Below are 12,796 nucleotides of genomic sequence, written 5' to 3' on the forward strand. Positions count from 1 at the left end.
ACTTCGGCTCTAAATATGACTTTCGTCGTTGAAAACTGGGAGTTTTCTTGAAAACCGGGCTCTGCGAAGGTAGAGCTTCGAAACCGAAAAGATAAATTTTTCGGGCTTCTCGGGCACTTCGTGGAGTACTACGGGCTTTACAATCAATACCGGGGCTTTGCGGGATGTTAAGATGAAAGAAATATGGGTTTAGGGGTTAAATTTGACAATTCTTCAAAGTTACCTGGGAGGTCTCGCACCCTTCTATATATAGGGGCGAGGCTTCTGATCGGACGGCTGAGAAGCCTCCAGGTGGCGAAGATCCGAGGCTTGCAGGGGAGGGCTCGCACGTGGGCTGCGCATGCGAAGTCTTGCTGGCAGTTTCTTATTGGACCGAGGCGTGTGTCCGACGTCGGCTCCGGTGCGCAGGTGGTCAGCACATGCGAGAGTCTCGGTGGCACTTGTTGATTGGACCGCGGAGTAATAACCATGTGCGAGGCTCGGAGCTAGGGTGCGAGGTTCGGTCCACATGCGAGCCTCGGACTGGACCTCCCTTCGCTCAAATCAGAATCCGACACGTGGCTCGCATGACTCACCAATTTCGTACACGTGGCATCTTTTAAGCGAGGGTGACGTGGCCGAAGCCACCTATGCAAGATTTCTCGGTTTTCGCGCCAAAACTTCAAAACTCCATAATTTTCGCATTCAAGCTCCGTTTTTGACGTTCTTTATATGCACGCGTAGCTAAAATTACGCTCTACAACTTTCGTTTAGACTTCGTCGGCTAATTTTGACTTTAATTTTAATATTATTATTTTTAACAGCCTGGGACAGGAAAATCCGTTAAAAATTCATAACTTCTTTATCCGACGTCCGTTTTCGTCAGACTTTTTACCGTTGCACTACTAATGACGAGACCTTCAATTCTCGTTTATGTTGTGTCGGCTAAAAATCAATCGATCTAAAATTCGACTTTTTAGTTGTCTACTACTAAGCTGAAACTTCGAAAAATCATAACTTCCTCATACGAAGTCAGATTTTGGCGTTCTTTTTATCGAATTTCTCGGTTTAACGAATACTACGAGTTTCATTTAGATTACTAAGGCTAAAAAGTAGTTTATCAAAAACTCACTTTTTACGTCATTCGGCGCCGTGCCGGTTTTGTTGCGGATCTTCGGTTGGTCATAACTTCTTCGTTATAACTCGGATTTTGACGAGGTTTTCGTCTACAAATTTCTAACGAGATTTTCTACAACATCAAATAATAAAATTTTACTTATTTAAAATTTCATATTTTCGCTAAATTTCACTATTTGGCTTTTAATTGGAATCTCATAAGACTTCCAATATTTTCTGAGTGATTCTAAACATAGTTTTACTTCATTTCTAGTAAAAATCATCTGTTAGAACTCAACACTCAATTTTACATAATATTTGACAATTTTATTTACTTATAACACGATTTCAAAACGTGTATGTTACAAATACCTCATCCTTTTGAGGATTTCGTCCCCGAAATTACATCGATTAAAATAAATGGGGATATTTTGCTCTTATCTCATTCTTATTTTCCCAAGTATAATTTGTTTTTAGTGTGATTTTCATGTATTATATGTTGGTTTCGTTGGTTTTACATAGTTGTTCGTCGGAAAATATCTGGATTTCAAATCCGATATTGGTACATAATTGGTTTTACCCTCCAAAGTATGCTTCGTGCTGTTAAAAACGACATTAATTAACATATGTTGTCGTTTTTAGCTTACCATAAAAGTATGTTTTTAAGTCTAATTTTCATGTTTTATATGTTGGTTACGTTCTTTGTACATACTTGTTCGTCAGAAAATATCCGGATTTGAAAAGAAATTAGAATTACAAATAAACATAACGTTACTAACAAACATAACATAAAACTTAAAGGAAATTAGAATTACAAGTAAACATAAGATTACTAATAAACATAACATAAAACTGAATGGATATTTGAATTACAATTAAACATAACATTAATAATAAAGATAACATAAAAACTGAAAGGAAACTAGAATTACAAATAAATGTAACATTAATAATAAAGATAACTTAACATATTACTAACGTGCAAATGGTGGTAAGACGACCATATTTTCAACTGGTATTTCCCAATGCAGAAGAATTGGAATAGGATTAACCGCCTAAGCTTGGGATGTATTTCGATACACCGCAGAAGTCAACTTATAATTTACCAATTGTTGTATTTCTTCAATTGTAAGCCTTCTTAGCGATGCTATACCATGTTCACAAGGTATGCCACATTTTTGCCATTTGCTGCAAGTACAAATACCACGTTCATCTTGCACTGTTTGTATGGTTAAATTTAAACTCACTTCAAATTTGTTACTACCAATATGTATAACCTCATAACCATTAGACTGGTTCATTCTTCTTTCAAGCACATGTTGTGCATAAGGGGTAAGATGACAATGCATTTCCTCCGTGAAATTATTTGAGTTACAATCAAATAGGGGGTATAAAAAGGTAAAAGTTAAATAACAAATATTTATTACCTCCGAATGCAGCTCTATAGTCGTACATTGTTTGTATCGACTGATGGACTACTTCAATGATTGGCGTTATTGGTAACTCATGCGTGTTTGTTGTTAGCCAATTCAATCCAATCGGAATGTTGATATATTTCACATTGAAACGAACTTTAGGGAAAAAAGGTTCGAGCCCATTTTGCAATTGCAATATTTTCAAGCCAGTGAAGATCATTCCCATTAACCTCATTTGTTAATTTGTTAAAAAAAAACATAAAATTCAGACACACTATAAGTTTTGCATGTCTTCCAGAACAACTGTTCCACAACGGTACTTCCTGTGAAACCAACTTCAATAGTGTCACCTAAGCATTCTTTTAACCTTGTCATGAACCAAATCCAAGCCTCGTCACAATATATGCTTCCGAAAGCGAATGCTATGATCAGGGGTTCATGATTACTATCCAAAGCAAGAGCAACATACATTGTCGTTATGTTGACCCCAATATGTGGTACATAACCAACACATATTGTTGGTATCATGGATGTGAGAAAGGTAGTAATCTGTAAGAAACCATACCAACATTAGGAAAATATGAACTTGAAATAAATAATAACTTAGTATAGATAAGGACATACCACGCATCCTAATGCGACAAAACAAAATTGAAACCAATCTCTCATATCTTTCTTAATGATTGTGAAAGAGTTACGATTTGTTCTTTCAAGATTATGAAAGAATATTGGTAGGTTCGAAAAACTTTTTTTGTATACCTCATTGAATCCACTCATTTTGCCTATTCGTATGTTCAATGAATAAGGTGTCCACTATAAATGGACTTCATTTCAAATGGAATGCATAAATGGTAATGGCAATCATATGTCTGAAATTCATTATACGATAAGACAACACATAAACTAGTAGTTAAATGCTAGTAGACAGTAGTCAGTACTTATAAAATAGTAGTTAAATTACAATCATGTGTCTGAATTTTACTGTACGATAAGACAACACATAAACTAGACGTTAAATGCTAGTAGACAATAGTCAATACCTATAACACAGTACTCAAATTACAATCATGTGTCTGAAATTCACTGTAGGATAAGACAACACATAAACTAGTAGTCAAATGCTAGTAGACAGTAGTCAATACCTATTACATAGTAGTCTAATGGAAATATATACTTGAAAATATATTTACCTGTCAACACTAAAAAAAATTACTTCTCATAAATCAAAGAAATGACAATGTGCAGTTGTGGGGCTTAAGGTATTATAAGGACCTCAAGAACTACCAACAACCTTGGACGGTTATTTTACGCTTGTCCTAAAGAGGTATTTGAGTTGTCCTATAATTATTTATATTATAATTTTTTAGTGAATATTTACACAATATACATAATTATTTTGATATTTATTTATCAGCCACCACAGTCTGGGTTTATTTGTTGGGTGGATGATGCAAAAGACAATAATTCATTGATAATTTCTAACTTAGCTCGATCGATCAAGAAGCTTCAAAGTAAAATACTACACTTGAAGATATCGTTACTTTGTAGTTGGATTTTTTTTTTTTTTTTTTTTTTTTTTTTTTTTTTTTTGTGTTGCTGTCTACAAGTTGTAAACTGTAAAATGTAAAATGTAATGTATATGTTATTGTTTGTAATGGTTTATGTTTCCATCTATGGTAACTTCTTGTGCTATTCTTTTCATATTGTTTTGTACAAGTTGTAATATATTTTTTTTTCTGATTTCGTTTTACTGCAGAACACATGTTATTTACATGTTGTAATATTTTTTTTTTCTGATTTCGTTTGACTTGTAACAATTAGTTGACATTAAACACATCTTACGTATCTAGTTTACAAAACAATACTCATTCAAATACAATTATTTGACATTAACATAATTAGATTACTAAACATAGGTAAACTGAATACTCTTACAAATTTTTTTTCCTAACCAACCACTAATAAAAAGCAAACATACATATATATTACCTAAAAATTACAAATAAAAGACATACATAGACATATTTTCTACCTTAAAATTACTTCAATAAACAAGCAAATTATTAAAATACTACTCATCTTCTTCCCACATCGGAAACTCGTAAGGATACTCTTTTTTCATAGCAAGGACTTCCTTTTTTCCCCTCCAAATAGTAATCACGAAGTTCTAATTCACTCTTTAGCTTTCGAAAAACTTCTTCACTAGAGCGGATCGAACTCTCAGCAGATTGGAATTCTTTCATAGTACTTATAATCCAATTCCTTTTACGGTCAATATCATCCCAATAGTTGTCTAGAAGGTTTCGTTTGAAACGATAATCTTCAAAAGCCTTATCCACATCAACTTCTCTTTGTAACAACACTTTTTTCACTTCCTCATCCATCTTCTCCCCTAATATAGGAAGATCGATGTGGGGAGGGGGATTGGTTGAAACGTTTTTGGAATTTGACTCCAAAAGAGGTTTATTGTTGGACGTAGATGACCAATTAAATTTTTCCAGGATCCTTTTCATCTCCTCTAATCTTTCTGTCATTTTCACACTACAAATTTTTTTATTGTTTCTTTGATTTCTGAATTGATAACAAATTTACATTAAATATGACATTAGATAATAGTCAACGACTATAAGATAGTAGTCAAAACCTATAAAAAATAGTCAATCGAATAAAATAGTATTCAAACACTAATAGACAGTATTCAAAACCTATAAAAAAGTAGTCAAATAACAATCATGTGTCGAATGTTCACTGTACGATAAGAATACACATGAGGTAGTAGGTAATGGCTAGTAGACAGTAGTCAACTCCTATAAGAATGTAGTCAAATTAGAATAATGTCTTGGTACGATATGACAACATCTAATATAGTAGTCAAAAGTTATTTGACAGTAGTCAAAGCCTATAAAAAAGTAGTTATTTTGTCGATTATATATAGAGACTTAAATGCGTGCATCTGAGATTTACAGATCATATATTAGTGGTTAATCTATAACCTCATACATATACAATCATGTCCACCTCTCAAGAAAAATGGTGGTTGATGCCACAAGAGAAGAGATTGCAAATGTTAATAAAAGAAGAAGAGATCAAGAACGAGATTAAAGGCGTTGAAGAAGATAGGAAACGGTTGGATAACTTACAAGCCAATATTTTGTCTAAAATGAGGTCGGTTCAAGACAATGAATGCGACATAAAAAACTGGAAGGATTTGGGTACGAGATGCAATAGACTATCCCAAAAAAGAAGAGGCTAAAATGAAAAAGATTCTCAAAAACATACAAAAAAAAATTACGACTGTGTGATTCAAGAAAAAGCAAAATTTCCAAATGATTTTCCAGATGTTTGAATTTAATAATTTTTGATTAATCAAGTAGTAAGTTTATGCATTATTTATGAGTTTATCTATGTAATAAGTTTTATATTTGCTTGTTTATTATGATTAATCTATATAATATGTACTATTCTCTTGCTAGTTTGTTTATGTTTAATAATTAGGGGACATTTTGTTAACCAATCGTCATGAAACAATACACATTAAATGTCACTGAAAACATACAACTCGGACTAACTAAAAATCGCATGTGTAGAAGATCCATAATATATCATGGCCATCTATAGTGAAACTGAGCAGCAGCAATAACATGTGCCATCGATATACCAATTGGTCGACCTGAAACAAGTTGTTCCATGAACATCAGCACAAATACACCGCACTCTCCAAACATCCCTTCTTGTTGGGGCATGTGACATCCCCATTTTAACGGACAGAAAAGACCGATTTTGTTTATGCTTTATAAAAATCAGAGTACCTCTTTTAATAAAAATGTTGTGAAATTTGTTCCCAGTAAAACATGATAAATACGTTATCAAAGAATTTCTGAAGAAAAGTATTTTTTTAATTCGTTTTAAAACATTTGGGATGTCATCGTCAATACAGAAACATAAGCATAAACAGAACTTACATGTATTTACACTACTGATCTACATCTCTTTAATCTCTTAGTGTAATGTGACTTAATCTCAACACCTGTAATATAAATAAACTGAGTGGGTCAGGTTGGGAAACCTGATGAGTACATAGGGTTTTCAACCCACAATAATATAATTATTATGTTTAAATAATCAAACAATCAACCCAATTACCCATCCCCATTATCTTCTTTAATCTTAAGGATCTACCCTAAGAATCAGCTATTCCTCGTTCATTCATTCCTAAGGATCATCCTAAGGAATCGGCACAAAGTCCATCATTGCCACGGTTTACACAACAGGCACTAAGTCTGCATAGTCGCCAGGGTTTAGGTATCAAGTCTGCATGATCACCAAGGTTTGGGTATCAAGTCTGCACGATCACCAGGGTTTAGGCGTCAAGTCTACATGATCACTAGGGTTTAGGCATCAAGTTTGCATGATCACCTAGGTTTAGAGTACACCGGGAGAACACATCGTTCATAACACCAACAGGTTGCGAGCTTGCTAGTGTTCCATTGGACTGTCTAGAATAGTCTGTGTTTGCATTCATACTCTGTTGAATGACAGGGCCATCCTTTGGGAAAAGGCTTCTCACATCGTCCACCTCTCACCCTCACCTCGTGGTCAATAACACCTCTCAACTCATCATCCAACTCATATTCCATTTATTACATCTACCCATGTTTTACCCCAATATTATCGTAGATATAAAACACATATACAATTTAAATCATTGAAAACATGTATAAAATCGCTCATCCAACATAGACAACAAGTATTAAGATAATATGTACACATAGCACGTAATTTATATAAAATACTTCATATCTATGTGTAAGATGAAAGTAACTATGCACTCACCTGATACGGTGGTGACTCAGCACTCGGACAACGCTTCGATACTCTCAAAACAATTTTAAAACCTAGTATTAATACCACTAGGGTTTAGTCTAACGATAACTGCGACAAATTAATAGTCTGACTATTGTTATTATTATATAAGTGTTAAATAACACTCAATATAACTCATAATAATAGCCCAAATAATTATTTTAAGGACCTAATAACATTACTATAATTATTTGGAAGCTATATTAAAATTTGCGTAAGCGTGGCTCACTTACAACGAATTTTAAAGAAAACCGGGCTTTGCTCAGAGTAGGGTTTTCGAAACCGAAAGATCCTTTTTCTCGGGACTCCGGGAGCCTCGGAGCTTCCCTTAGGTGCTAGGGGGTTTTTCCTAGGGTTTAGGGGGGGTTAGAGGGGTAGTAAGAGAAAGTAGAGAAAGAAAGAGTTGAATAAATGAGTGAAAAATCCGAGACCCTTCGCAGCCTATTTAAAGGGCCGAACTTCAGATCTACACTACGCGTACCACTCAACTATGTTGGGCGTAGTTCGGATAAGGTTGCTAGGCGTGTTCCAGTTGGCTCGCACTCGGACAGGACCCGAATAAGGCCAAAGGTACGCTGGACGTACTGGAGCTCGTACGTGGGGAATTGTGCGAGGTTACGTGGCGTGATCCGAAGCGACGCCTTTTTCAGCAAGCAACGGCTTAGATGCGGCCACGTCATCAACCTCTCGCGAATTTCGCAATTTTACACTCCGACTTCTAAAAATCATATCTTTCGCATACGAGCTCCGTTTTCGACGTTCTTTATATCCACGCGTAGGCGGAAACGTACTCTACAACTTTCGTTTAGACTCCATTGGCTAATTTTGACTTTATTTTAAAAGTTACATTATTAACAGGCCGGGACAAGATTGGTCCGTTAAAAATTCATACCTTCTTCATCCGACGTCCGTTTTTGCCCATCTTTTTCTCGTTACGCTACTCTTAACGAGATATTCGATTCTCATTTAGGTTGTGTTAGGTAAAAACCGCTCGTTCTATTATTCAAATTTCGGGTTGTACACTGCTAATCCCACGAAATTCGACGGGTCATAACTTCTTCATTATAACTCAGATTTCGGCGCTCTTTATATGTACGGAAACCTTGTGACATATTCTACAACTTGGTTAAGATAATTTGTTCTAATAATCTGTTGTCTAAAAGTCATTTTCGACACTTATTGTCTCTAATTTGACTAACCCGGATCTGCGGGCGTTACAGGGCACATCCGTAACAATGATGGATGCTTTCTGAACATGCAAACTCATGTGGTTCCAATATCCAATTACTAGCAGAATGCGGTCCATAAGCTCTTCAAACCACACAAAATCAATAATCTTTACGATGCCAAATGATCGGAAGCTGTCGTACAAATTCAACGATATCGTGTCCATCCATAACACGGATTTCGGCGCTCTTTATATGTACAGAAACCTTGTGACATATTCTACAACTTGGTTAAGATAATTTATTCTAATAATCTGTTGTCGAAAAGTCATTTTCGACACTTATTGCCTCTAATTTGACTAACCCGGATCTGCGGGCGTTACAGCGCACATCCGTAACAATGATGGATGCTTTCTGAACAGGCAAACTCATGTGGTTCCAATATCCAATTACTAGCAGAATGCGGTCCATAAGCTCTTCAAACCACACAAAATCAATAATCTTCACGATGCCAAATGATCGGAAGCTGTCGTACAAATTCAACGACATCGTGTCCATCCATAACTCGCCAAGTACCCAATGATGTGGGTTGATGCATATTGGAAAATAAACTTGTTTTAACACACAACCGTTGCAATTAATTACAACATTTAATTAGTGTAATATGACAGTTAATGTGACTAATAATATATATATATATATATATATATATATATATATATATATATATATATATATATATTATTTCTTTATTTAGACGATCAACTTCTAGCCAAGATTTACAACCATCCAATGGGTCAAACGGATTTCCTGTTGCACTTCCTGCCCACTGGAACATCTCAAATAAAAAATGACGATGACATCATTGTCCATCGAGCATCGTTCGGTCTCCTCTCATTCAAAAGTCTTCCCCATATGTTAACATGTTGCATTTAAAATTAATTTAAACATAAGTAGCTTATAAATTATTTAAATCATACATACTTATAAAGCTAACATTTTTCCTTGATCCTCATGCATTTGAAACCCCCATAAAAATTTGCAAACACCTCATGCATTTGAAACCTCCTATTTTAATGAATACCACTAAAAAATCTCTTAATAATAATTAACAATTCAAAGGTTTTATAACTTATATAATATATTTAAGATACAATTAATGGATACTTTACTATAAAAAGGTCAATCTTTTTTAGTAGACACACAAATACAAATCATATATAGAATTCACAAAGAAAACAAGTTTAAAGTTTTTTGTGTTGGCTTGAGGGCTTTGAATAATTTTTCGAGCCATGTTATTATGTTGAAGTTTTAATTTGTAAGGTTTTTATATACTAATTCTTTTTGTATTTTCGTGATTTAAGTATTCTTTTAAGAATATCATTGCATGTTGTGGTTGAAATTTTAATATAAATTAGATTAGATTCATGTTATCGATCATATGTTATGAAGGTGCTATATATATATATATATATATATATATATATATATATATATATATATATATAATATTTAACATTTAATTAACTATTGTATATATGTTTGTATGTTTGTGTTGCTTCAAAACAATAATTAACTAAAAATCATGGATATGTCATATTATCCATATTATCTATGTAAGTTTTTTTTTTTTAAAATGCAAATTGTCTATCTTATTACTTTAGATTTTAGTATATGTTTAATATTTTAATTATAATAATAAGTGTTTTTTAAAAATTTCTTTCACTTATTAATAATAACAAGTGGTTTTAAAATTAATAAACAATAATTATAAATAATAAAATCAAATTACATGGATATGTCATATTATCCATGCAAGTCTCTTTTGAAATACAAATTTTCTATCTTATCACTTTATTATTTAGTGTATGTTTCACATTTTAATAATAATATTAAGTGTTTCTTAAAAGTCTTTCTTTAACTTATTATTAATAATAAGTTGTTTAAAATTAATAAATAACAATTTTAAATGATAATAACATCAAATTATAAATTACATTTAGCTATAAATAAATTATATTTTAAATGAACATCATTATTGAAATTAGAAAATGATCGCATAAGTAAAAATATAATTAATCAATAATAATAATTGTTAAAAATAATATTAAATAGATAATTATATTTAATACTATTAATGAAGAATGTAGATTGATGTCAATGAATATTATTGTTCAAAATAATATATATATATATATATATATATATATATATATATATATATATATATATATATATATATATATATATATTAGTATAAAAATATTATCTTAAAGTTAATGTTAATAACATAACCATTTTAAACATATATTTTTAATTATTTTAACAATACATTTTTAATCTTCGCTGCGCAAGACGCGAGAATTCGTCTAGTTTTAAATATAAAAGGAATGTCTTTATACCGCTTCATCTAAAAATCCCAATTCACTTGCATAAAAAAGCAAATCCCAAAACTTTGTTTCCATTTTTTCATTGTATAACTGATGTTTCAAAAAAACAGCCGGTTTGTTTCCCATGTATAGAGCAGGGGCATTACAACCCGGATTGACATACGGCTCAAATAAAAGTGTCGGGGGATCGCTGACAAATACGGGGGGTGGTGGTTTGTTGTGTATTACCCCACTTATACGATATCGGGGGGGGGGGGGGGGGATTTTGGACGTACATTATATACTTAGTCAATAACTATCAGTATAGTCATAAAATTATAGTGAATATGATTTTTAACATGCTTACCGAAACGTATGGAGAGCTAAAATATTGAGAAGGTTTCAATTGCCTTACCGGATGACTTTGTTTCACAAGAGAAGGCCCATGTATATGATTTTCCGCATCCACAATCTTGCTAGCAACAACCTTCTTTTTCTTCTTCTTCTACAAATTTTTTTAAATATACTTTAATAAAATAAAAAGTTTAATATACAAAAAAAAAAATTATAGCCTCCTTCACGATTTATGTATGTTTTCTAGAATCAAACAATGGTGGATTATCAACATCTTCATCCTCGTTTACTTTGTATAAAATAACAAAGGAAATTAATCGACTACATTTTTTTTGTGATTTCTATACTACTTGAATACCAAATTTAGCATTGTACTTTGAAAATGGTGTGACAATAACATATTTTATAACAAACCCGAAAGTACCAAAACACATTGTTATTAATAGTATACTTCAAAGTATCTACACATTATAAACATAAAAACATTTTCATATCGATAGTACATTGCTATTGTAGGATATAATTGAGACATAGAAAAGAACATCATTCTTAACAACATGCAAGCATTGATTCATAACATGCATACAAATGGATACAATCCTTAAAAATATGTTTAAAAATATATTTTTTTAAAGAAAAATGAAATATATATATATATATATATATATATATATATATATATATATATATATATATATATATATATATATATATATAACCATAGGTTTTAGGAAACCTACGATTTTTTTTCCCAACAAAAAATCATAAGATACATACAAGGGGATACAAATGTTTATTAGTCGTAGGTGTACAAGTCGACACTGCATAATTGGGCACTTGTACACCGTAGGTTTCGTATGAAACCTACGGTTATATATATATATATATATATATATATATATATATATATATATATATATATATATATATATATATATATATATTAAAATTTAACCACATATATAAAATCTACTCTTAATCACAAAAACGGTAAAATTTTGATGAAAAGTAGACAAACATGGTTGTTCTTCGAGTGCTCCATTGAGAGAAAAAAGTAGTCAAACCAAAGAAAATAATAGGAAAAATAACCTAATCTGAAAAAAATTCATTATATACTTTGGGCTAATGGGTCACGAAAAAGTAAATGGGTCCGTGAAACAGTAGCCCATTAGCACGAAATAATACTTTTCGGCATAAAATAGTAATAGACGACGTTGACCATAATCAACCATAAGTTGACTACGGTTTTAAGGGCTAATTTTGGCTAAGTATTATTTTTTGGTTATTTTTGATAAGTAATTAACAAAAATGGCTAGATTTGTATTTCCCCATAAAATAAACCTTTGGTTTATTTAAGGTAGGGATGAACATGGGACAGAATTGGTACCGACCCGTACCGTTCCCGATTTCCCGAAAACCGAATTTTATCGAAAATCAATCATGAGTACTGAAATGAATTAACATCACCGGTATCGGTACCTGAAATGGTACCGATTTTCGGTACTAGTACCGGTACTTGTGGTACCACATCCCG

The sequence above is a fragment of the Lactuca saligna genome, chromosome 5 (genome assembly GCF_052625555.1).
Source record: "Lactuca saligna cultivar CGN05327 chromosome 5, ASM5262555v1, whole genome shotgun sequence".
NCBI lineage: Eukaryota > Viridiplantae > Streptophyta > Magnoliopsida > Asterales > Asteraceae > Lactuca > Lactuca saligna.